Source organism: Coregonus lavaretus (genome assembly GCF_964263955.1).
Source record: "Coregonus lavaretus genome assembly, chromosome: 23".
In the NCBI taxonomy this organism is placed as follows: domain Eukaryota; kingdom Metazoa; phylum Chordata; class Actinopteri; order Salmoniformes; family Salmonidae; genus Coregonus; species Coregonus lavaretus.
In genome coordinates, this window is record NC_140010.1 from 36,088,170 (window position 1) to 36,115,360 (window position 27,191).

Sequence of the window (27,191 nt, forward strand, 5' to 3'; positions counted from 1 at the left end):
AATGGTTAAGGTGGTTGATTATTGTGATCTATCGGATGACCTCCCTGTTATCTTATTTTTGGATTTTCAGAAAGCATTTGATACCGTAAGTCACAGTTTTATCTTTGATTGTCTTAAGCATTGGAAGTTTGGTAATTTTGTTGTTGATGCTATTAGAACTCTGTATAATTGTGGCAATGGCTGTATCAAACTATGTCATGGAACATCCTCAAGGTTTAACATTTACAAAGGAATACGACAAGGTTGTCCAATCTCACTTTTTTTTTTTTTTTCGTTAGTATCTCAAACCTTATGCTCATTAGTTTATCAAAGTCAATTTGAAGGCTGTTCCTAACTGGCGGATGACACCTCACTTTTTTTGAAAAATGTGTCACAAGCTAGATTGGCATTGGATATTGTGAAGCAGTTCTCCAAAATCTCAGGTTTGGTATTACATCTTTCCAAATGTGAGATGTTTGTTCGTAAAGGAGCTGTCAATCCAGCAGATTGATCTTAATTTGAATACTGTAACTGAATCTATCCCCCAAAAAGTATCCTCATTGTTAGGGAGGGATTTAAATCTTCAAGGGAGGGTTCTTTAATCCAAATCTGAGTGGCTATCTCATGCATCCTATCTTTTTTCATCTATTGACATTCCCAAATCCACTTGCTATTGAACAACTTTATATGGGAAAACAAGCCACATAAGATAAAAAGCAGTGGTGGAAAAAGTACCCAATTGTTATACTTGAGTAAAAGTATAGATACCTTAATAGAAACTTACTCAAGTAAAAGTGAAAGTCACCCAGTAAAATACTACTTGAGTAAAAGTCTAAAAGTATTTGGTTTTAAATCAACTTTAGTATCAAAAGCAAATGTAATTGCTAAAATATACTTAAGATTCAAAAGTACAAGTAAAAGTATAAATTGTTTAAAATTCCTTACAAACACAGCAAAAAAAGAAACGTCCTCTCACTGTCAACTGCGTTTATTTTCAGCAAACTTAACGTGTAAATATTTGTATGAACATAACAAGATTCAACAACTGAGACATAAACTGAACAAGTTCCACAGACATGTGACTAACAGAAATTGAATAATGTGTCCCTGAACAAAGGGGAGGGTCAAAATCAAAAGTAACAGTCAGTATCTGGTGTGGCCACCAGCTGCATTAAGTACTGCAGTGCATCTCCTCCTCATGGACTGCACCAGATTTGCCAGTTCTTGCTGTGAGATGTTACCCCACTCTTCCACCAAGGCACCTGCAAGTTCCCAGACATTTCTGGGGGGAATGGCCCTAGCCCTCACCCTCTGATCCAACAGGTCCCAGACGTGCTCAATGGGATTGAGATCCGGGCTCTTCGCTGGCCATGGCAGAACACTGACATTCCTGTCTTGCAGGTATGGGGGCTTTATTATTCTCCTAATTGATGGGATGACTAACTTAGAAAGAATGCATTCTAGACTGGGCTGATGTAGGTTGTGTCACCTGGCAAGCTGTGATTGATGTGAAGAGCTGTTTTAGGGGTTAAGATAAGATAATAATTTGTGTCTCCAAATAGTAGACTATACTGGTTCTTTGTGATCTGTGAACCTTCCTTGGACGTAGGAATGGTGTCTAGGGGAGCTGGCTCTTCTCACCATGACAGGTTGTTATGATAAAACTTATGCCTGGCAACCGGGATGCGCTAAGGGGCTGGGACTAGCCTGTGCGCCAATGGATTGGCTGAGTAAGTCTAAACCACGCTCAAGTCTCTACTCTGATTGGCCAGCAGAGAGGTGGGAAACTCTCTCTCTGTCAGAGTATTTGAGGAAGAACCTGTAACAATGGATTTAGTTCTCTGAAGTGCCCTGCGAGGTATTTCAAGGAGCCCGTATATACGAAACATCATATTTACCATTGAAGGTTTTACATTAATTAAAATACTAGTATATCTTAGAAGTCGTGTTGACCTCTTTTGTTCCTAATACCAGATTTGAATTGACGCAACTTTGACAATTGGTGACTTCCTACGTGATCTGGTAGAAGGGACTTCGCTGGGTATTGTCCGGCCCATTTGGTCATCTCTGTCATTGGACGGTATGTTTCACAAAGAGTCCGGACTACTAAAAAAGGTAAGCAGATACCTATTGTCATATAACTAAAATTCTGCACATTGGCTTTATCCAAATTAATTTTGTGAAACACCTGTCTGATGTAAGTGAACTAAATTATGAAACTATTATGAGTAGATAAGCACAATATTATGACATGCAAACCTTTGGTGAATGTGATGTTAAACCATGGTACCATTGAGTATTGTTTCTTTGACACATATCCAGAGAGATATGGCTAGGTTCTAAGGAAAATACTGAAGTCCCCAGGCTAGGATCACCAGGGGTGAGAACTGTGGACACAGGGAAATATTGGCCAAGGGCGTTGGCTACTGACACATATCCATCAAGATATGGCTAGGATCAGAGGAGCGCCAAAATTTTAGTTGAGTATTGTTCCTTTGACACATATTCAGAGAGATATGGCTAGGATCAAGGGACATACTGAAGTCTCTGGACCACAAATGGTGGAACTGTGAGATACAGGGATTAATTGATCAAAGTGTAACGTTGTGGCACATATCCACTGAGATACGGCTAGGATCATAACGGGCACTTACATTTTAGATAGTGTTACGCTACTGACACGTATCAGAGGGCTAGATACGGCTAGGATCAGGGGGACACTGGGTGTTGTTGTATGCATGAGTGCGCGAATGATCACAGACAAAATAAAATAGTGAATAGGGGTTATTAAAAATAATAAACCTGTATATTAAGACGTCTGTGGCTGTCCAAACTGTATAATTTGTGAATAACTGTTGGGTTTGTGGTTGCTTAAACCGTATAACCCGTTAATAACAATTGGGAATATGAAGGTAAAATAATGAATAACTAGTATGACTAAACTGAAACGTTTGAACTGATATAATTAAATTGTAATGTTTAATGTTTGACATAGCATAACACTGGTTTTAAATAAGTAAATTGAAGTAATGTGGTTTAGCGCTTGATTTGATATAACAACCATTGGTTAAATAATTGAACCACTTGGGTTTATTCGTTTGATTTACCATTTGATGTGTGGCGTTTAATTTGACGTATCAACCATTGGTTAAATAATTGAAACACTTTGGATTATTTGTTTTGATTGACCATTTGATGTGTGGCACTGTAAGAATACTGCTTTCAAATAATTAAGGCTGAAATAATCTGGCACCGAGTTTAACTAATTAGGTGGGAATGATTTGATTTAAATAAATAGACTAAAGTATCTTAATTAACGGCAGAATATTGAAAACATTAAAACGAGAAACAGCTCCTCACAAAGCCTGTTCCCCCTGGACAAGAAAGAGATAGAGTTGCGAGGGAAGGGGCTGGAGAGAGCGAAAGTGTGGCTTTTGGAGCCAGGAAAGACTGGGAGTTGGCTGGGAACGCCACACGGGGTGATTATTTGAGAGGTGCATGTGGGTTTCTGACGAGAGATGTTCTAAACTTGCTCACCCGAACGTAGACGTACGTCATGGGTGAGAAAGTAGAGAATATTTACATTTGCATTTTTGGGAATTTGGCAGACGCTCTTGTCCAGAGCAATTTATGGGAGCAATTGGGGTTGAGTGACTTGCTCGAGGGCACATCGGCAGGTTTTTCGCCTGGTCGGCTCGGGGATTGGAACCGGCGACCTCTCGGTTGTTGGCGCGGCGCTATTGGTCACTAAGCTGCCTGCCGCCCCATATGAGTTTAAGGTTGTGGCGTTGTTGGATCATGTGATGGTGGAATAAACTGACCATAAGTAATGTTGTTTTAGACGTAATGTATAATATAGTACAAAGCAAATAGAGGGTTAAATTGAACTAATTATCATGGTAGAGCTAACGTAGTACAGTGAGGGAACTTCATTTTGTGTCAGAGGGTAAGATGAGAAATCATTGTAATGGTGCTATTGGTGGAAATCTATTTATAATTTCAAGGCATGGAGTAACAATCTGCATGTATGAGTGTAAATTCCAATGCTGATGTGTTGATTGAATGGGTACGATGGAGTATTTGGTTTGGTAATGTTGAATGGACTATTTGTAGCGTGTTTTGGGGTTAAATAGAAAGACTCACTTATTCAATAGGGAATGGGTGGAGAGAGAGAGAGAGAGAGAGTTTTTACGTGTATTAAAAGTTGCATAAGATAGCTTTAGTAGTATTCAAGATAGGTCTATGAAAATATGTTACAAGTACGAATGACATTATTTCCTAAGAAGGAAGATTGTAGGGAAGTTTCCCGCGCCTCCCCCATAATGTAAGAAGGAGCAGGAGATGGGGAGGAGAGGTTAGAGACAGTACATAGTTCAGATGGTAGGAATGTCATTAAGTGTATGCTTATCAACGATATCAAGTATTTGTTTTATTAATTAGGGCCGAATCAGAGAGAACGGTTAAAGAGATTGAATAGCGAACTGAAATGGGTTAGCGGGAAAATACAAAATAGTCGGAAAATTTTTTAACGATAATTTATTTTCGTTACGGGGATGCAAGTATGCATTGGCTGTTGTGCTGGGGGAATAGCGCCAGCCTGTGGTGGGTTCTGGATTTGTTATAAATACATTTATATTTTAAACTAAAGTGATGGAATAGACTACAATTATAACATCAGAAAAAGGGCACAATATAATTCGTAATAGTTATTATAATTATTATTGATAGTTATTGCAGTTATTATCATTGATTCAGTAATGATAAAAGGATAGAGAGAAAGAGGCAGGAAGAGCTAGAGAAAGTAAACACAGAGAGTTTAAACACAGGGAGTTGAAGAGATTACATTTACATTTTAGTCATTTAGCAGACGCTCTTATCCAGAGCGACTTACAGTTAGTGAATACATTTTTTTCATACTGGCCCCCCGTGGGAATCGAACCCACAATTAGAAGACTATAATAAGCCAGGGAAGAGAGAGTGGTTAGATGATGAAGAAGGAGATGACTAGTACCCTTTGATAGCCTTGCCGAACCCAAGGGCTGGGGAGGAGCATGCACCAGACACACTGGATGTATATAGGGCGTGGACACAGCGAGATGTAGTGAGAGCTATAGAGGGTGTAGTGCACCCTAAGAGAGTGTTTGAATTGGAAACAATTGAATTGGCTCTGCAGCAAGAACAGAAATCATACCTCACCTTAACAATATTGGGGAAAAATATTAAATTCTTGTGGGACACAGGGGCATGTCGAACAGCAATCTGTGTAGCCGACATACCCAAAACAATTAGAATTAATGGGGAAAAAATCATGGTACGCTCGGCCTCGGGCCATCAATTTATAGAGCGATTATCAGCCCCTGTGACTTTACAACATGAAGATTCAGGGGGAGAGGTATGCATACCTGTACTGGTATCAAGCCTGTGCCCAGTAAATTTACTAGGAAGGGATGCCATGACTCGGTTGAACGTAGCTGTGAAGCCTACGCTGAGGGGTATGAAGGCATATGTCGTAAGGGATAATATGGTATTGAGCGGGGAGGGAAACCCATGCTATTGGTATAGCCAGGATCTGCTAAGAGGGGGACTTACAGACATACCGAAAGCACTAATAGACCTAGGAAATGAGTTAGTGATTGGATCAACTAAGATGACAGTAGGTTACTTACACTGTACAGTATGGTGTAATGAGCACCCAGGCCCTAACCCAGATTATGAGGAAGAAGTGTTAAAAACCACAGAAAAAACAATTGGGTTAAAATGGGTTCACAGAGCCAGAGGCTGTACAGAGAAAGGTGGAGCCCCCATGTTGCCCTAGTGAAAGAACATTCAGAGGAATGGTTATCACTAGGTAAATTGATAAAACAGGGGAAAAACATTACTGACTGGCAGAATACACCAAATGGGGATCAGTATAGCCACTCCACTGGGAGATATAGAAGAAAGTTGAATTGGAGAGCAAAAACCCTGCCCGGGGTCCACCTGGAGATAAGTTTTAACGGATGACAGGAAGAGATTCTCTTAACTCAGGAACAGGAGGCTGAGTTAGCAGCAATTCCGTTCAAATTATGGTCACAAGGACCAGCCGATGTAGGACTAATTAAGGGGGTAGCTCCAGTACAAGTGATTCCTCGATCCGATCATAGACCATACCAAAAGCAATACCCTATGAAACCAGAAGCAATAAAAGGGATAACACCTATATTTGAGCATTTACTTAAGGGAGGGGTGATAATTCCTGGAGATGAGGCACAATGCAACTCTCCAGTATTTCCTGTTAAAAAGGCGGCACCTAGCGCCGACTGGAGGATGGTCATGGACTTGCAGGGGGTTAATAGAAATATAATTCCCAGAGCTCCATGTGTACCAGATCCACATACATTGCTGAACCAATTGAAACCAGAGAACTCCTATTTTACAGTGATAGATTTAGCTAATGCTTTCTTTAGTATCCCAGTTCATCCGGATAGTCAGGGGTGGTTTGGCTTTACTTTTCAGGGAAGGAAATGGACTTACGCTAGGATGCCTCAAGGCTACTCGGAAAGTCTTACAATCTTTGCCCAGGCTATAACTAGGAATTTGGGAAAGTTTGAACCTGGGGAAGGAAGCCAAAAATGTTAGTTTATGTAGATGATATTCTATTGGCTAATCCCACTCAGGAGGGATGTAAGAGGGATACAATCCAATTGTTAACCTTCCTGGCAGAACAGGGACACAAAGTGAGCAAAAAGAAACATCAACTTTGGCAGAGCGAGGTCATTTACCTAGGACACACTATAACTCAGGAGGGGCGAATGTTAAACTCATCCAGGAAAACTGCTATACTTGAAGCGCCAAAACCGTTAAACAAAAAACAAATGATGAGCTTTTTGGTAATGATAAACTGCTGTAAAGCTTGGGTACTCCATTATGTACTGCATACGGGTAAATTAAGTGATCTTATCTATGGGAAGGCAATGGCAGCCCATGGTAAAATCATTTGGAACTCTAAGGAGGCAAACATACATCAGGGATGTTATCCAAATGGTAGAGAGTAAAGAGGGATATGACATTGGTCGTGATTTAAAGATGATGAGGTTTTTTTTTGGTGGGCTATTAGATATAACTGGGTTAATCATGAACATAGAGGTTTTTATTCTTTGTTGCTAGGCAGAAGACTTAGGTGACCTAAATATGGACTTGTCATATCCAACAATCAGTCTTCAGGTCAAGCCCGGGAGAGCCTGGGTAGAACAGAGTTTGAACTAAACATAAGTGTTTTTACAAGATAAGAGATTGATGATTGGATTACTAATTGTTTCTGAACTGGATGAAAGTCGAATTTAGCTGCCATAAAAGACAAAGGAAGTGGGAGGAGCAATAAAGAAGCAAAAGACAATCTAAAAAATGAAAGGCATGGCAATTGGATGATAAATTACCTAAGGGATGGTTTAGGTAGGTGGTAATATTGACACATGGGCAAATCATGTGTCAAAAAGGGGGAGTGATAGGATTAAATAATAATGATAGGATTAAATAATAAATATATACGAAGGAGAGGACAAAATACCAAAAAAAAATATATATATATATATAGAAATTGAGAGCTCAACATGTATGTGTGAAGATAGTTTATTAACCACACCCGTATGTCAGAGGTTTTGTGCCCCACAGGTGAACTAAAGGAGAAGGTGACCCACTCTATCTCACCAGGAGACTGGGTGTGGATCCAGTCCCTAAAAGAAGAAAAACTGGAAGCAGGCCTGTTGGGAAGGGCCCTATCAAGTCCTATTAGATCCACCTGGGTGCATGTCACACACTGCAAAAAGGTAAACCCAGTTACACCTGATGAACAAACACAGAGTTAGGAGAAAGAACCGATCACCACTAGGGCTCGGGGGTTGGCTCCTTAACGAAGATTCCCTTACCCTGTCTGATCATCCCTGTGTGAGTTCGATAGACGGTGAAGCAATGGGTTGGCGTCTGACATGTTCTCAGGGCGAGGGTGGGGATTCACAGGTCTCCCGACGGTAGGTAGCTGTCTGATTGTGGGGGCCATATTCCTAACACACTCAAACCCTCCTGATCAGCCAGAAGTAGTAGTTAACCTAACACAAGTTGATAAAATAATACCTGAGCACAGTCTACGAAGGCATAGGAGACAGCTAGACGTAGGGAAAGGGGAAGTACTAGGGACTTTAGGGAAGGACATCACCATATGTATGTCACCATTTACATTCTGGGACTATGTAGTTGCTCATACCGAGCGGGGGGGGGGGATATGTTAATCTCCATACACAGTTTAGGGACAGGTGTAGTATTGTGAAAGTAGGGAATTACCAGAAATGGCAGTGCGACCCATATAAGGGTAGGTACTGTCTGAAAGTCTGAATTATGCTAAAACAGGTTACAGACCTGAACAAGTGAGATATCCTCTTCAACTGGGGCACCCTATAGAGTAAACCTCTCTAAGGGAGGTAATGAGACGGGGTTGTGAAGATAGTGCAAACTATAGACCCGAAGAAAGTAGGACAGGTGGAGAAGGGGTGTAGAAATCTTGACCGGTGGTTGGAATGGATTTAGTATACGGCAAGAACTATGTCTAAAGAGGACTGTTATGCCTGTGGGACAGCCAAACCAAGGTTAACAACTACTCCGTTCCCCTTGACAGGCTTTAACTCTCTGTCAGGTTTATCCTCCATGCAAGCCACCTGGGAATGTGGTGAAAGAGTCTTGTAGTAACTTGAACTATCTGTATCCCCCGATAACAAAGTCATTCCGACCTAGGTTGCCTCCGTTTGAAGTCTCAGGGGATTCTAATTGTTTTTATAGGACTAGTAAGATAGGATACAGGGTAGGGCATCTTAGCTCCTGCTCCCACACAGAGAATATCACAACTAAAAGAGACCATGACTAATCTCTCCTCTTTGTTGCAGCCAGAGGATTTTAGGAACCAAAACCAAGCCCGTGCTGACATCTGATGGTTGTGTGGTGATAACTGATTGTGAACTCACCTACATACGCAAACAATCAAACGTGTCAGAGACTGGTGAGTTGTCACGGAGAAAGTGGGACCTCCTCCCGGGATCCTTTGATGAAAGGATATATATATTGATGGGATAGGAGTACCTCGAGGGGTTCCAGAACAATTCAAAGCTAGGAATCAGATCGCAGCTGGGTTTGAATCAAGTCTTTTTTGGTGGTCAACAATTAATAAAAACGTAGATTGGATAAATTATATTTACTATAACCAGCAAAGATTTATAAACCACACTCGTGATGCAATAAAGGGATTAGCTGAGCAGACAGCGGCAACTAGCTTAATGACATGGCAGAATAGAATAGCTTTAGATATGCTTTTGGCTGAGCGGGGCAGAGTTTGTGTTCTGTTTGGATACATGTGCTGTACTTTCATCCTCAAACAACATAGCACCGGACGGGTCCGTGACCAAAGAGCTTCAGGGAGTCACCACGCTGACGAACGAACTGGCTGAGAAATCTGGTATTGATAGCTCCATAAACGGTTGGTTTGATAACATATTTGGTAAATGGAAAACTATTGTTGTAACTATTCTGGGTGAAGTTATAGCTTCTATGGGTATACTTGTTCTTTGTGGATGTTGTCTTATTTCCTGTGTCTGAGGTTTGGTGAGAAAGGAGATGGAGAAGGTGGTTTCCCAACAGATGGTGAGATACGGCCCAATCCTGGACTCCGACCTAAGGAATTAAGGATATGACCTACCAGGCTTGGTGGAGTGACACTAGAGGGTGTCTAAAGGGGGCCAACATTTAATTCCCAGTTTGTGTTTTATGTTTTAATAATCTTATGTTTTGTGTTCTATTAATCCTGTGTTTTATGCTTTATTAATCAAGTTAACCATGTGAATGTTTGTCTTTCCTTATGTGATGGTTTGAAGTTCTTTGATGACTGGTAACAATTTGCAAGTTGGGTGTAGATGGACTGAGGGTTTTAATTTTTTAGTATCATCATAGCCTATTAATAAAAGTGTGATTATTGTTGTTTGTATTGTATTATAATGAATGACACCCTGTGTTTTCATATTTTTTGAATCACACCCAGTGGGTGTGAAAAGGGGGATTATGGGGGCTTTATTATTCTCCTAATTGATGGGATGACTAACTTAGAAAGAATGCATTCTAGACTGGGCTGATGTAGGTTGTGTCACCTGGCAAGCTGTGATTGATGTGAAGAGCTGTTTTAGGGGTTAAGATAAGATAATAATTTGTGTCTCCAAATAGTAGACTATACTGGTTCTTTGTGATCTGTGAACCTTCCTTGGACGTAGGAATGGTGTCTAGGGGAGCTGGCTCTTCTCACCATGACAGGTTGTTATGATAAAACTTATGCCTGGCAACCGGGATGCGCTAAGGGGCTGGGACTAGCCTGTGCGCCAATGGATTGGCTGAGTAAGTCTAAACCACGCTCAAGTCTCTACTCTGATTGGCCAGCAGAGAGGTGGGAAACTCTCTCTCTGTCAGAGTATTTGAGGAAGAACCTGTAACAATGGATTTAGTTCTCTGAAGTGCCCTGCGAGGTATTTCAAGGAGCCCGTATATACGAAACATCATATTTACCATTGAAGGTTTTACATTAATTAAAATACTAGTATATCTTAGAAGTCGTGTTGACCTCTTTTGTTCCTAATACCAGATTTGAATTGACGCAACTTTGACACAGGAAATCACGAACAGAACGAGCAGTATGGCTGGTGGCATTGTCATGCTGGAGGGTCATGTCAGGATGAGCCTGCAGGAAGGGTACCACATGAGGGAGGAGGATGTCTTCCCTGTAACGCACAGCGTTGAGATTGCCTGCAATGACAACAAGCTCAGTCCGATGATGCTGTGACACAACGCCCCAGACCATGACGGACCCTCCACCTCCAAATCGATCCCGCACAGGCCTCGGTGTAACGCTCATTCCTTCGACGATAAACGCGAATCCGACCATCACCCCTGGTGAGACAAAACCACGACTCGTCAGTGAAAAGCACTTTTTGACAGTCCTGTCTGGTCCAGCGACGGTGGGTTTGTGCCCATAGGCGACGTTGTTGCCGGCGATGTCTGGTGAGGACCTGCCTTACAACAGGCCTACAAGCCCTCAGTCCAGCCTCTCTCAGCCTATTGCGGACAGTCTGAGCACTGATGGAGGGATTGTGCGTTCCTGGTGTAACTCGGGCAGTTGTTGCCATCCTGCACCTGTTCCGCAGGTGTGATGTTCGGATGTACTGATCCTGTGCAGGTGTTGTTACACGTGGTCTGCCACTCAGTGGCGGCTCCTGAAAAAATTCTCAGGAGGGGCAATTTTTCTGATGATTTAGGTGACCTACACACATTTTAAAAAAGATATGTCCAGCAACAACATGAAGACAGGGGCAGCATATAAGTCAATACCAGAAGCATTTATTGACTGATCTGGGGAGATGGATTCCAGTTTCTGTGACAGATTATAAATAATCTCTGATGCCTTTGTTATATTAGCTTTTGGTTGAATGTACTGTCGTAGTAAATATATAATGTTATAGCTTGGTCTGACTAAAATCTTGTGCATGACCCATTTTGTGTTGGGCGTTTGTTTTCAATCAATGCTGTTCCTATCCTATAACAATGGACAAAATAGTCCTATCTTGTCAGCCTTGTCAGCAGGTGGCCAAGGACAACACCCACGCCATAGGTCTCTCAGTTCTTCCAACTCACGAGTTCTTGCTCTGAGGACACACACACACACACACACACACACACACACACACACACACACATCATCACTGATAACACACACACACACACACATCATCACTGTTAAACACACACACACACACACACAAAAATCCCCTCTCTTTAGGCTGAACATTTGAAGACAGAGAACCCGACTCAGAGCCAATGCAACAGTGGAGGGGACCTCGCCCAACTCATCAGGACCAATCAGAAGATCAGAACTACTAGATTCAACCTACATCATTTATTGTATAAAATGTCTGCACACAATGTTTTCGGGGCTCTCTTCAGATAGCTCCCTAAGAGTTTGACGAACGAGTCCGTGCACGCGATTCCAGATATCTTTACCTCTGAATAAACTGCCTTTATTATACCATATCCACCCTGTCCAAAGTCTCTACTTGGTCTCAGTTCTCCAGTAAACTTGTGATTATCAACAGTACACAACGGTAACAAACAATTGGGGGAACTCACGGGGCAGATAGTAAGGTCGCAGTGACACAGAAAGCAGTTCAATGTCGGGGGTACAGAGTCGCTCTCTTACCAGGATCGATTTTCCCTGTGACTGTCAGATCGCGGTCCGCTCTGACCAGGGTGAAGCCGGCCGGCTCCACTTCTCTGTCCGGGACTCTGTCATCCAGCCAAGTCTCCCAGCTGTATTGGATTCCGCTGCCAGCAGCGTTTTCATTATTTAGTCCGTTCGTAGCGGGTATGTACACGATCAACAAGATCAGTCCAAAACCCACCACTGGAAATCCATGGTTGGCAGAATGTTTGTAAACTAAGTGTACAAATTAAAAGCATAAGATAACGCCACACTGCAGGTCGCAACAGAGACGCTGCTAGCCGCTATTTTCTTAGTTACGTTCATGGTTACGTCACGTATGACGAAAGCGCGTAAGTGCAAGCCCTCAGAAACACATAGAGATTGTATTGAAAGCTTTGAAATTTGAAAAAAATAGATTTTACATGAGAGTCTATGACAGACTTCTGGGCGATTTTCAACCTGACTGAAATCGCCCCAAAAACGGGCGGGGCCATTTGAAGCACGACTTTAGCCTGATTTGACATTTAGTGGCAGTCAGATCAGATTAGAACACTGATAACTACTGTTGCCGTGATATAATTGATTAGAAAAAAAATCCCTTCCTTTTCCCGTTTGGCAGTGCGTCGCCCATATCGCCCTATTGAACACACCGCCCCTGCTGCCACTGCGAGGACGATCAGCTGTCCGTCCTGTCTCCCTGTAGCGCTGTCTTAGGCGTTTCACAGTACGGACATTGCAATTTATTGCCCTGGCCACATCTGCAGTCCCCATCAGATCAAATTTTATTGGCCACATGCGCTGAATACAACAGGTGCAGACATTACAGTGAAATGCTTACTTACAGCCGTTAACCAACAGTGCATTTTATTTATTTATAAAAAAGTAAAATAAAACAACAACAAAAAAGTGTTGAGAAAAAAAGAGCAGAAGTAAAATAAAATAACAGTAAGGAGGCTATACAGTGGGGAAAATAAGTATTTAGTCAGCCACCAATTGTGCAAGTTCTCCCACTTAAAAAGATGAGAGAGGCCTGTAATGTTCATCATAGGTACACGTCAACTATGACAGACAAAATGAGAAAAAATAATCCAGAAAATCACATTGTAGGATTTTTTATGAATTTATTTGCAAATTATGGTGGAAAATAAGTATTTGGTCAATAACAAAAGTTTCTCAATACTTTGTTATATACCCTTTGTTGACAATGACACAGGTCAATGGTTTTCTGTAAGTCTTCACAAGGTTTTCACACACTGTTGCTGGTATTTTGGCCCATTCCTCCATGCAGATCTCCTCTAGAGCAGTGATGTTTTGGGGCTGTCGCTGGGCAACACGGACTTTCAACTCCCTCCAAAGATTTTCTATGGGGTTGAGATCTGGAGACTGGCTAGGCCACTCCAGGACCTTGAAATGCTTCTTACGAAGCCACTCCTTCGTTGCCCGGGCGGTTTGGGATCATTGTCATGCTGAAAGACCCAGCCACGTTTCATCTTCAATGCCCTTGCTGATGGAAGGAGGTTTTTACTCAAAATCTCACGATACATGGCCCCATTCATTCTTTCCTTTACACGGATCAGTCGTCCTGGTCCCTTTGCAGAAAAACAGCCCCAAAGCATGATGTTTCCACCCCCATGCTTCACAGTAAGTATGGTGTTCTTTGGATGTAACTCAGCATTCTTTGTCCTCCAAACACGACGAGTTGAGTTTTTAGCAAAAAGTTCTATTTTGGTTTCATCTGACCATATGACATTCTCCCAATCCTCTTCTGGATCATCCAAATGCACTCTAGCAAACTTCAGACGGGCCTGGACATGTACTGGCTTAAGCTGGGGGACACGTCTGGCACTGCAGGATTTGAGTCCCTGGCGGCGTAGTGTGTTACTGATGGTAGGCTTTGTTACTTTGGTCCCAGCTCTCTGCAGGTCATTCACTAGGTCCCCCCGTGTGGTTCTGGGATTTTTGCTCACCGTTCTTGTGATCATTTTGACACCATGGGGTGAGATTGGTGGCTGAGTAATTACTTTTTTCCCCCACTGTATATACAAGGGGGTACCGGTGCAGAGTCAATGTGCGGGGGCACCGGCTAGTTGAAGTAATATGTACATGTGGGTAGAGTTAAAGTGACTATGCATAAATAATTAACAGAGTAGCAGCAGTGTAAAAATATGGGGTGGGGGTGGGGGGGCAGTGCAAATAGTCCGGGTAGCCATGATTAGCTGTTCAGGAGTCTTATGGCTTGGGGGTAGAAGCTGTTGAGAAGTATTTTGGACCTAGACTTGGCAGCCCAGAGGCAGTAGGGATGACCAAGTGTTATCTTGATAAGTGCGTAAATTTGACAATTTTCCTGTCCTGCTAAGCATTCAAAATGTAACGAGTACTTTTGGTTGTCAGGGAAAATGTATGGAGTAAAAAGTAAAATATTTTCTTTAGGAATGTAGTGAAGTAAAAGTTGTCAAAAATATAAATAGTAAAGTAAAGTACAGATACCCAAAAAAACTACTTAAGTAGTACTTTAAAGTATTTTTACCTAAGTCCTTTACACCACTGATAAAAGTAGATGTTATTACCAACAGGGTTTGTGATGGCGGTCTAAATGTCTTAGACTTCACTCTCTTTAATCATATACAGTGGGGGGAAAAAGTATTTAGTCAGCCACCAATTGTGCAAGTTCTCCCACTTAAAAAGATGAGAGAGGCCTGTAATTTTCATCATAGGTACACGTCAACTATGACAGACAAAATGAGGGAAAAAAATCTAGAAAATCACATTGTAGGATTTTTTATGAATTTATTTGCAAATTATGGTGGAAAATAAGTATTTGGTCAATAACAAAAGTTTCTCAATACTTTGTTATATACCCTTTGTTGGCAATGACACAGGTCAATCGTTTTCTGTAAGTCTTCACAAGGTTTTCACACACTGTTGCTGGTATTTTGGCCCATTCCTCCATGCAGATCTCCTCTAGAGCAGGACTTTCAACTCCCTCCAAAGATTTTCTATGGGGTTGAGATCTGGAGACTGGCTAGGCCACTCCAGGACCTTGAAATGCTTCTTACGAAGCCACTCCTTCGTTGCCCGGGCGGTGTGTTTGGGATCATTGTCATGCTGAAAGACCCAGCCACGACCCATCTTCAATGCTCTTACTGAGGGAAGGAGGTTGTTGGCCCCCATCTATCCTCCCCTCAATACGGTGCAGTCGTCCTGTCCCCTTTGCAGAAAAGCATCCCCAAAGAATGATGTTTCCACCTCCATGCTTCACGGATGGGATGGTGTTCTTGGGGTTGTACTCATCCTTCTTCTTCCTCCAAACACAGCGAGTGGAGTTTAGACCAAAAAGCTCTATTTTTGTCTCATCAGACCACATGACCTTCTCCCATTCCTCCTCTGGATCATCCAGATGGTCATTGGAAAACTTCAGACGGGCCTGGACATGCGCTGGCTTGAGCAGGGGGACCTTGCGTGCGCTGCAGGATTTTAATCCATGACGGCGTAGTGTGTTACTAATGGTTTTCTTTGAGACTGTGGTCCCAGCTCTCTTCAGGTCATTGACCAGGCCCTGCTGTGTAGTTCTGGGCTGATCCCTCACCTTCCTCATGATCATTGATGCCCCACGAGGTGAGATCTTGCATGGAGCCCCAGACCGAGGGTGATTGACCGTCATCTTGAACTTCTTCCATTTTCTAATAATTGCGCCAACAGTTGTTGCCTTCTCACCAAGCTGCTTGCCTATTGTCCTGTAGCCCATCCCAGCCTTGTGCAGGTCTACAATTTTATCCCTGATGTCCTTACACAGCTCTCTGGTCTTGGCCATTGTGGAGAGGTTGGAGTCTGTTTGAGTGTGTGGACAGGTGTCTTTTATACAGGTAACGAGTTCAAACAGGTGCAGTTAATACAGGTAATGAGTGGAGAACAGGAGGGCTTCTTAAAGAAAAACTAACAGGTCTGTGAGAGCCGGAATTCTTACTGGTTGGTAGGTGATCAAATACTTATGTCCTGCAATAAAATGCAAATGAATTACTTAAAAATCATACAATGTGATTTTCTGGATTTTTTTTTTAGATTCCGTCTCTCACAATTTAAGTGTACCTATGATAAAAATTACAGACCTCTACATGCTTTGTAAGTAAGACAACCTGCAAAATTGGCAGTGTATCAAATACTTGTTCTCCCCACTGTAGTTTATCGACCACAAGTGCCACACGTTTCCCTTTTAATCTATTTTCCTTGAAGATTGGATACAGAACTTTGCGCCTTTCTGCAATCTCCCTCGGGAACTGATCATTCATGCCTATTTTCGTGCCAGCAAGTCTTTTTCCTAGGCTTTTAACCATAGCTTTATCGTTAAAAAATGCAAATTTGGCAACGATTGGGCGATCATATTTCTGTCCTCTTTGTCCGAAACGGTGTACACGTTCGAGTTGGATTTTATCGACAGCCTCGATGTATGCAGGAAATCCTTCATAATATTCTCAGTTATTTCTCCCTCCTTTTCCTGAATCCTGAATAAGTACTAGATTTTCTCTCATCGATCTAGTTTGGATGTCTAGTAAGGCTTCTCTCAGAAGGTTGTTCTGCTTTTTAAGTTCCCTAAAGTCTGTTTCCATCTTAGTTACTGTCACTTTTAATTTTTTGGTTTCTGTTTCCATTATCGCTGCTTTTTTGTCACTCATTTCAAGACTCGCTTTCAACTCTTTTACTTCCTTACTGACAAATTCTAGTATGCCCAATTTGTCATTTATTCGACTTCAACAGGTCGCTTTCCACACTTACCAGACCCAGTAGTGAAAAGCATATATTATCTGTATCAGTCGACGAGTCGCGTTTTCTCTTGGGGATTGGTTCTCCTCGTTTATTTTCCGCCATGTTTGGGTGTTGCGTGTTGTTGTAATATTTGTCGATATATTTCTCTAGCCTTATGATTTGTTTTGTGTTATTATTCAGATTGAATTTTATTTACTGCGAATATATGAAATGCTAATATTTAGTCTAACTTACTGATTTTGAATATTATGTTTTTATCTTGAGGTGGTTTGTACCGCTTTCTATTCAATACGCCATCTTGTCTAAAATGAATTATTTCTCACACTTGGTAGTTAGTAACATAATATTGGATCACTACAATATGGTATCACAATAACAGATTAATCGGTGAACTAGGCATGGCCAGACGAGCAAAATCCCGTAGGACTGAGCTCAGGGCAGTCATGGTTGCTGTGTCCCTCCATCCCCCTGCAGGGAAGTGGAAGCAACAACCAAAACGGCCGTCCGACCTGGTTGGCGGCAGCAACATTGACTCGATAGTACCTTTGCAAAAGTGCTAGACGCCCAACTGGCCGAGGCGCAAATGTCATCAAGGGGAACTCATCGGAGCAAGGCCCATGATGCAACTACTCCTCTAGTAGAATGCACCACTAGAGCAGAGGCCGTCCGGCCAGCTGATATGTTGTAGTAATAGTGTCCACAATCCAATGTGAGAGTGTTTTGATAGGCTCTTCCGTAGAACTCTCTGACCATAACACACAAACAGCTAATCCGACTTTCGTATTGTCTTAGTCCATATAACGTAAGTGTCCAGTGCCCTCACCGGGTCACAGCACACTTGGGGAAAAACCTAGCCCACTCGCAGCCATGGGAGGTGCGAATGTGGACAAATGTAAGGGTCGGTTCACATGCCTGTCAGACAGGACCTTCGCCAAGAAAGAGGGGTTAGGCCGGAGGGTAACACTCCCCTTGTCTGCACCCATTTGGAAACATTCAGCGCTCCCTGAAAGAGCATGAAGTTCACTAACCCTCTTGGTGGAGGTAATAGCCAACAGGAATGCCACCTTCAGGGATAGGTGCTTCAAAGATGCTAACCCCGGGTGCTCCAAGGTTGGCCTAGCAAGTTCTGACAGCACCAATGTCAAGGTCCCAGTTTGGCACCGAACGGGCCTTCGCTGGACGCAGACATTTACTCCCTTCATAAACTTGGGCTATCGTCATGGCACGCCAAAGTTGTGGCCAAATACACTCTCAAAGTAGATGCCACTCGGCCTGCATCAAGCACTGATTGTAAAAAGTGTAAAGCCATTTTTACATCACATGACTCAGGGTCAACATTATGACCCCCACACCAAGCACAGAATTTGATATGACGCGTTGGTGGAGGAAGCCCTGGCGCTCTGCAACGTGTTCACCACATTGTCCTGAATGCCTAAACTTGCCCATTTATGCTTTTCAGGGGCCAAGCCCAAAGCTGGAGGTGGCGCAGATCCGGATGCCACAGCATCCCCCGAGCCTGAGCGAGCAGGTCGGGTCTCAGCGGCAGCTGCCATGGGGTCCCAGAAAGGAGGGAGAAGAGGAGGCTGAACCATAGTCGTCTCGGCCAGTATGTGGCTATCAGGAGCAGCCGGTGGGCCTTCAAGCTAACCCTATCTAGCGTAGCTGTGATCAGGGGAAATGGTGGGAATGCATAAAGTGTTGTTGCGGCCAATCGTGAGCGAGGGCGTCCAAAACCCAGAGGGCCTGGAGGGTCCGACATCAAGAACTAGCTGGGACAATGAGTGTTCTTCTGAGATGCAAGCAAAGCAGGTTCACTTTCCCTCTCCTGAAACCACCTGAGGGTGTAGACTCCAGTCCCCCTCCGGTGGGCCATTTCTAGAAAGCATGTCTGCTGCCCGGTTCAAGACCCTGGGGATGTGCGCTGCCCGCATTGACGCTAAGCGGATCTGAGCCCACAGCAAGAGCTCCCGAGCCATTTCGTGGAGGTACCGTGATCTCAGCCCCCCTGGTAATTGATATACGCAACTACCGTGGTGTTGTCTGATCTGACCAGGACATGCTTCCCCTCAAAGTAGGGCAGGAACTGTTGGAGTGCCAGGCGAACCGCCCTGAGCTCCAGCACATTGATGTGCTCGCCATTCCATGGGGGGTTCCAGCTTCCACTCGCTGCCAAGCCTCTGAACAATGCCCCCCAACCCGCTAGCGAGGCATCGGTGCACACTAGGTCCCTGTGGTGGACTCTGTTCAGTGTCACTCCCTCCAACAGGAAGGAGTGAGAGTGCCATTTCAACAGAGTCCTCACACATGCATTTGTCATCAATAGCTGACAATGTCTATGTCGTCTCTGGTGTAGATGGTGAGAGTTGAACCATCGCTGGAGTGGCCTGAGGTGAAGAAGACCCAGCGGAATCAACAGAGAAGCCGACGTGAGTAGGCTGAGTAACTTCTGACACTCTAATATGGACACGGCTCGTCCAAGCCGTAAACGGTCTATGTAGGCCTGTATCTTCCCCAATCTCACCTGAGGGAGACGTGCTCTCATAAGAGTTGAGTCGATCAACATCCCCAGGAAGACCACCGTCTGTGGGAGCCAGCTTGCTCTTCTCCCTGTTTAGAGTGAGGTTTAGGCAGTAGGGCGCGCAGTTGCCAAGAACTCTCTCTGTCTTTGCGCAGTTTTGTAGTCTGCTGTATGATGTTGTCGACCCCTGGCCCAAAGGTGGAACCTGGCGTGAAGGGGAGCTCCAATAATGTTTTCTGAACTGGCGGTAGCAGGTTAGACTGTGCCAGCCAAAGATGGCGGCACTGATTGTCAAGCAAATAACTGCCGGTCTCACTGTAATTGACCGTTAATTAACATAAACACATTTAGCATCTCCTGGCTTCCACACATAGTCTACAAGCCACTGATGCAGACCTTTGAAACATCTAAATTTTAAAAAGTCTAATAAATCCATGTAATATAGCCATAATTTATTTTAGACAGATCTAAAGAAACATGATATGAAGAAAATGTAGGCTATTTCAGAAGAACAGAATAGCATACTCTTGAGTTGTCCATATGTTAGTGTCAACTCTACTCCCACTCCCCCTCTCCGGTGCTCAACGTCGCCGGTCTACTAACCACCAGTCCTGGTAACCCATCATTACGCACACCTGGCAACCTTCATTTACATAACTGTGCCTCATCATTAGGCACACCTGGACTTAATCACTTCCCTGATTACTCCTCCTTTATCTAGCACTCTGTTGTTATCACCCATCAGGCAGTATTGTTTCTGTGTTCATGTTCAGACACTATTCTTGTTTGTTTATTCACTCTAGGTTCGGTCTTAGTGATAGGCTATCATCCATCTCCTGGGGTAGGTGTGAGTATTCCATCATCACTCTCCACCAAACCCTTTTTTGTACCGATTTCACCAGCTGGCTGTCCCTCGTGTTGTTTCTACAGCTCTAGTGGACTCCGGTGCCGCAATGAATTTTATTGACCAGGCCTTTGCCTCCTCCCTGAACATAACATCATACCCACTCTCCTCTCCATTTCCGGTTCAAGCACTGGACAACCGACCACTGGGATCTGGGACAATCCCACACATCACAGCACCACTCACCATCACCGTGGGACCCCTGCACCAAGAAAGCCTTCCCTTCCTCATCATCCAGGGACCCGCACACAAAGTCGCACTCGGCCTCCCGTGGCTCCAACGCCACGACCCCACCATCTCCTGGTCAAGGATGGAGATCACTGTCACCTGTCGGTAGACCTTCTTTCCCTTACCCTGTGGTTCCACGTCGGTTGAGGGACCTGTGGTTGCCCTCCAGGCCGACATCCCAGAGATTTACCAGGATCTCCGGGAGGTTTTCTCCAAGGCCTGCGCCACCTGTCTCCCTCCTCATCGCCCCTGTGACTGTGCCATCGACCTGCTAACAGACTCTGTGCCTCCGCACAGCCACGTTTACCCCCTGTCGGTGGCTGAAACCAAGGCCATGGAGGAGTACATCCAGGAGGCTCTCCAACAGGGTTTCATCTGCCCATCCACCTCCCCTGCTTCGGCAGTTTCCATCTTCGTGGCCAAGAAGGAGGGGGGTTTACGTCCGTGTATTGACTACAGAGGTCTCAATGCCATCACCTCCAAGTACCGCTACACCCTCCCGTTGGTGCCGGCCGCCATCGAACAGCTCCACGGGGCCCGTTTTTTTTACTAAGCTGGACCTGCGGAGTGCCTACAATTTGATCTGCATCTGGGAAGGGGATGAATGGAAGACTGCCTTCAGCACGATGTCTGGGCACTACGAGTACTTGGTGATGCCTTATGGGTTAGTCAATGCTCCGTTGGTGTTCCAGGCATTCGTTAACGAGGTGTTCCGGGACATGCTTGGGCGTCAGGTGGTCGTGTATATCGATGACATCCTGATCTACTCGGCCACTTTGGAGGAGCACATCGCCCACGTCCGGGTAGTCCTGGGACGACTCCTGGAGAACCATCTGTACGTCAAAGTGGAGAAGTGCCAGTTCCATCAGGCCGCTCTCTCCTTCTTGGGATATCGGATCAGCCCGCAGGGAGTGGTTATGGAGGAGAGGAAGGTTGATGCATTCAGGTCATGGCCAGTCCCATTCACCATAAAGGGACAAGACTGTTTTTTGGGGTTTGCCAACTTCTACCGCCGCTTCATCAAACTTCAGCTCCATCGACTCTCCCCTCACCTCTCTCCACAAAGGTGGCCCCCATAAGTTGGTGTGGAGTCCTGCAGCCGATGAGGCCTTCCAGATCCTACTCTGCCCTTCGTGGTAGAAGTGGACGCCTCAGAAGTGGGCATGGGGGTCGTCCTGTCACAACGTCAAGGTAATCCACACAAATTGTATCCATGTGCATACTACTCTAAAAAACGGTCTCCTGCAGAAAGGAACTATGACGTCGGCGACCGGGAGCTCCTGGCGGTGAAGTTGGCATTAGAGGAGTGGAGACACTGGCTGGAGGGCGTCACGGACCTGTTTCTCATCCTCACCGACCATCAGAACCTGGAGTACATATGGACAGAAAGTACATTTTTTGGTTCTAGTGATAGCCTAATATTGTCACCCATCAGACTATTATTGATTTAATCTTGTCTTTACATATACTAAATAATGTATGTGTGAAATTTGTTTTGATTTAGAATGGACCATTATCATGCACCTGTCTTGAAATGGGCAGGGGAAGAAAATACATGAAATCTATGCACTTAAATAGCAAATGGTCACGTGGAGTTTGACTGCCATCATGACTCATGACTGCCGGTGTGGTGGTAATACTGTCACCATAACCGCCCTAGATAGGTTTCAGGTGCCAGCGGGTTAGCTATGATTCCACCATCATCCAAATATGTTAAACTCATAGCTAGTTATCCAGTGACCACCACAATTAGAAGGATAGCTACTGACTGAAATGTAGCTGGCTAGCTAGCATGCTGGCTCACACTGGCCATGAAGTAGCCAACTCGTGGATGCCGAAAGACACAGCTATCTCGACTTGGGAGCTTATGTCATGGCAGAGACATTAGGTCAATTTATTAGTTTTTTCCTAGATTCATTACAACATAAAATGTCAAATCAATTTAGCTTAAATTCAAAATAATAAACAATTAAAACAATAAGTAATCAATCCAACTTAAGCTAATCAAATCAAAAGAAAAACAAACAAAAAATAAATGATGTATTCAATCAAAAAACAGGTAACTTAAATCAGTCGGTTCACAATTGTGTTTATTTTCATTTGACAGTTTCTTTAAGGAGTGGGTATAGGTTTGGAGTCTTCCTTACTTGGTTGGTCTGGTGGAGTGGTTGACAGTGTGTTTGTGTCTTTGTGTTGGGGAAGGGGTGGGGTCTGGGCTGGCAGTTGCTGGATGGAGGTGGCAGTTGTGGTTGGTCAGTGCTGTGTCCAGGGTTGGTGCTGAGACTGGGAAAACCTGGGGTTGGTGCTGGGACTGGGGGCCTGGGAGAACTAGGAATGGAACTGGTGCTGGGTCGGTGTCTGGGTCTGTAGAGGAGAGGAAGGACAACCTGAGGAGCAAGCAGACACACAAGGGAGCCCCTAGACCCAGAGGTCAATGGTGGTACTTCCCTGTTGCCTGTTCGCTTTGGGGATTGGTGGGCTGTCCTCCTGCTGCTCTACCGAGAGCGCCATGCCAGACAGGATGACTGCATACCCCAGGTGCCCTTGTTTTTTAACAATGTCCGGTACAGACAGGGATGACAGGGAGGGTATTAGTTGTTCTGTGTCAGGTTCAAGGAGACATGCCATTCCACTGAACCTGCCACAGGCTTAGCCACTGAAGATCCTCCTCTGTGGGCTCTTGGGACAGAGGGTTGTAGTCTTCGGCCAGGTACAGGTCCTCCACTGACTCCACCTAGTTGGGCACAGCTGGCTTCCTCCACTCGTATTCCACATCCGTACAGCCGATATTGTGAAATAGTCAATGCAGCCACATGGCTACACTTATGAACTCCACGGGGGCATTTGCATGTGGTAGAGAGAATCCCCTGGTCACCTATAGAGACCTGCCAAGAGGAAGGATGTTAAGTGCCACATGCATTTCAATGCATGACTTTGAACACCTTGAAATGCATTTGTTGGAAGAAATGTTTGATATCAATAAAGTTTAATTTGATTGATGACATTACAGCTGTAGAATATTTAATAAACTGTAATTTTTACAGGACAAGTGCAGTTTTTCCATAAACTTTAATTGATAATTTGGGATTTTATCACTTGACATATCAGTCATATAGTGGCACGGATCATATAAATCAAGAATGTGTGAATGTATGTACCACCCCGAAAACTCACCTTATCCAAAAAATAATTACATGGCTATCAAAAACTCACTCCAGGGTAAGCCTACACGAAACACAGACCTTATATGAAGTAGTTGTAAAATTCCAGATGCAAAAATGAATGGGGGAAAAAAAGAGCTGAATGCATTAGTGGAAACGAAAACTAAATTAATGGTGGAAAAAAAGAGCTGAATGCATTAGTGGAAACGAAAACTGCCCTCAGAACAGTCTGCTACTCCGCGTCGCTGATTGGTCAGTTCACAGCGCTGCTAAACCCTCGTTTATGATAGGCTAGGTTTGCGAGGTGCGCTTGGCTAGCTTCACGAGCCTGTTGCGCCTGAAGGGAATCCCACTGGTGGTGCGAAATGGTTTTACCTCACGAATAAACGATGACTGAACCCACAAGGTAAGCACATTTCGGGTATATTTCTTGTAACTTATCACTTATAGAAAACAGAACTAAATCATATTTTTTAAATGTTTTGCTCCTGTGAACTCCAGTCTGGGGAAACCTCTGCCGGTTAGTTTGTTTAACAAGCCTAACATTTCTTTACCTGTCAATGTGGAAGTTCCCTTACAATTTTTTTTTGCAGTTAGATTAAAGTATAACTGCAATACACTGCAGTATATTTGTAGTTAGAGTGCAGTATAACTGCAGTATGCTGCAAATACTGTGTCCAAAATAACCTTTTTTTTTTAAAAAACGTTTGTAATTTTGCAGTGTAACTGCAGTTACAGTGCAGTATCACTGCAGTTCAAATGCAGTGCACTGCAGTTATTCAGCAATTACTGCGTCCAAAATACCACAGTCGACTGCAGTTACTGCACTTTTACTGCAGTTTCAAAACTGCAATCTTTTTTTGTAAGGGTTGTATCAATAAATAATTAGCTAAACTATAATCTAACGTTAAAGCTGCTATTGTGACAGCTGGCTAAAATACTAATGTGAATATTATGTTCACCACCCCCAGGTGAGATGAATGAATTTCATGAATCAGATAAATTTTTTGAAGTGGAATCTCTTTTGAAACCACCTAACCACCAGAAGCGGTAGGTATGCTGTAGGCTGTATATGGCAATGGCATATAACATTGAAGGTTATGGAGAGGTAGATGATATTATGGAGGATCATTATTTATTATGAAGGCTTCTTTGTCAGGTACAAGGTTAGTGTAGGGGAGTTGAAAAGGAGGTGTGGGAGCCCTGAGAAGTTCTCTTCAAATTGTCCCGTTGCTTACCTGCGCCAGGCCAAGAGTAAAAAGCCAGAGATCCGTAGGAAGCTATGTATGTGAGGCAGGGATTCACCCAGTAAAGCCCTCAAGCCAAACAAGCCTCTGCACCAAGATCACAAAGGGTATTGTAAAGGATTTTCATTAGTGAAATAGAAGTTTGATGTATTCAGGAGCTCACCATCCATGTATTTTGTGGTGGTTACAATAACATAAAAAACATAACTAAATGTATATTTAAGTCCACTTTATCACTCATTTGTTTGTTTCAGGTGAAGCTGCTGATCTAGGCAAGGACATCAGAATGTTGGCGAATACATTTCTAGATTTTAAAGGAGCTGCCAGCAACAAAGCCGGATGGTAGAGCTTGCTGGGGTGCAACAGTTCAAGTAAGTTTATTATGTATGATAATGCAATGAATAACAATATGATAGTACTGTAGTGTATCACTACAACTGTTTACTCAAAAGTAATTCACAAAAACATTACTGGCCTGCCATGGCATGGCTTTAATAATCCATTGTCGTTGTGCAATCTCTTTCACAAAAACATCAACCATATGTTTACGTAAAGGTATTTTTGTATCTTCCAGCACAACACTGAAGGAGGTGGTCACAGTTCTAGCCTCCCATTCGGAGGTCTTCAACTTGGCCACTCGTGGTCTGGGAGGCAATCTGCTTAGCCATTTCATCAATGTGTTGGACCAGTGCATGACAGAAAGAGAGAAAATATTACAGGATAAAATCTACTGAAATAAGATTTCTAATAGTCTGATGTCTTTAATGAATCAGGTTTGACAATAGCTCAGTATTTTATACAGTGTAATTAATAATGTACATCAAACGCATAGACATTTGATTTACAGTTCTCACACAAAATCCTGCATGTACATATTTTAGCAGAGCAGAAGTTAAAGCCTGCTCACATAGTAGCTCTGCAGTCAATGGGTTGGGCACCCTTGTTTCACAACATACAATGTTTACAGTATTCAATTTCATCAGGAAGCAAATTACATATAATACATGAGACACAAACAACTATGCATACAAACATTGTTGTATAGACAGTGTGTTAACTGGACAGCTCCATAATATTATGTCTTACTATATACAAAGTGGGAACAAATGAAAGAGGCTGAATTGCTCGGATGTTATTAACTCAAAGTGCAGTAGATTACCACATTCCTGCACTCAAATTTGTATGTGAAAAAGGTGTGTGTGCTTCATAGTATTCACTGCATGTATTTATTTTCTTAGTCCCTTTCTCCTTCATTTTACCCTGACAAATGTGTCTGTGTTAACAGCCCTCTTTCTCTGACCATGGATACTGGCATATGCATGACCCCCTGCTGTGTTTTGTCCGTGTATTCTCTGTCTGTATGGATGTAGAGGTGTGATTCTGCAGGCTGATGTGCAAGAGGGACATTTACCAAAGGCAATCATGTAGGCTCTCTCTACAGAGTTGCAAACCTCTGTTGTCTCCATGTACTGAGAAGAGGTGCTCCACTGGTGAAGTTCAACAAGCATGGTCTGCATATCAGTGTGTTTGCAGTGGTGGGGGCTGTTGCTGAAGAAGTGCTTGGTGGTCCTGCTTCAATTGATGTAGCTACCTCATTTTCAGTTTGCTCCTCTGTTATCATGTGATAAACATGTTGACAGACAGACTTTTGCCCAAAGCTGCTGGTGTTACATGAACAATAACCATTCTCCAGATTGACAACACCAGGACTACCATTACCCCAAAATACAGTTAGACTGCTCTATCAGCAGGTATGACTTCTCCACTATAACCTGAGCACGTTTTTGCCATATTTCATTCACTGACTGACCTCTGACCAACAACACGTTTGCAAAGTGTATGTGCTTGCACACATTTCCTGACTAAGAGGCTCTGCACACACAAGTTCACAAGATCAACCAGGTGATGTTGTGGATTGGACTTGTTGTTGGGTTTTCCCCTAAGGAATTGGTATTTCAAAGAGAGAAAGAACCTAAGAAAAGTTTGTGTCAAAAGAAAAAAGTAAAACAGACAACTTGAATTTGAGTAAGTTGTTTTGGACTGTACATATTTCTAGAATGAATGGAACCCTATCACCACAATGACAAAACAAACCCTGGCTACTAGGTATGTAAGGAGGCAAAATACAAACATA

The 27,191-nt window shown here is 43.5% G+C and overlaps 1 long non-coding RNA gene across 1 annotated transcript; it reads left to right on the plus strand.

Annotated features, from left to right (window-relative positions):
• The first annotated feature begins 1 nt into the window (after position 1).
• On the plus strand, positions 2-25,758 carry LOC311150677. The gene is made up of 3 exons (XR_014615126.1): positions 2-85; positions 25,312-25,428; positions 25,632-25,758. It is a non-coding gene; the product is annotated as an uncharacterized lncRNA (long non-coding RNA).
• Positions 25,759-27,191: the final 1,433 nt, after the last annotated feature.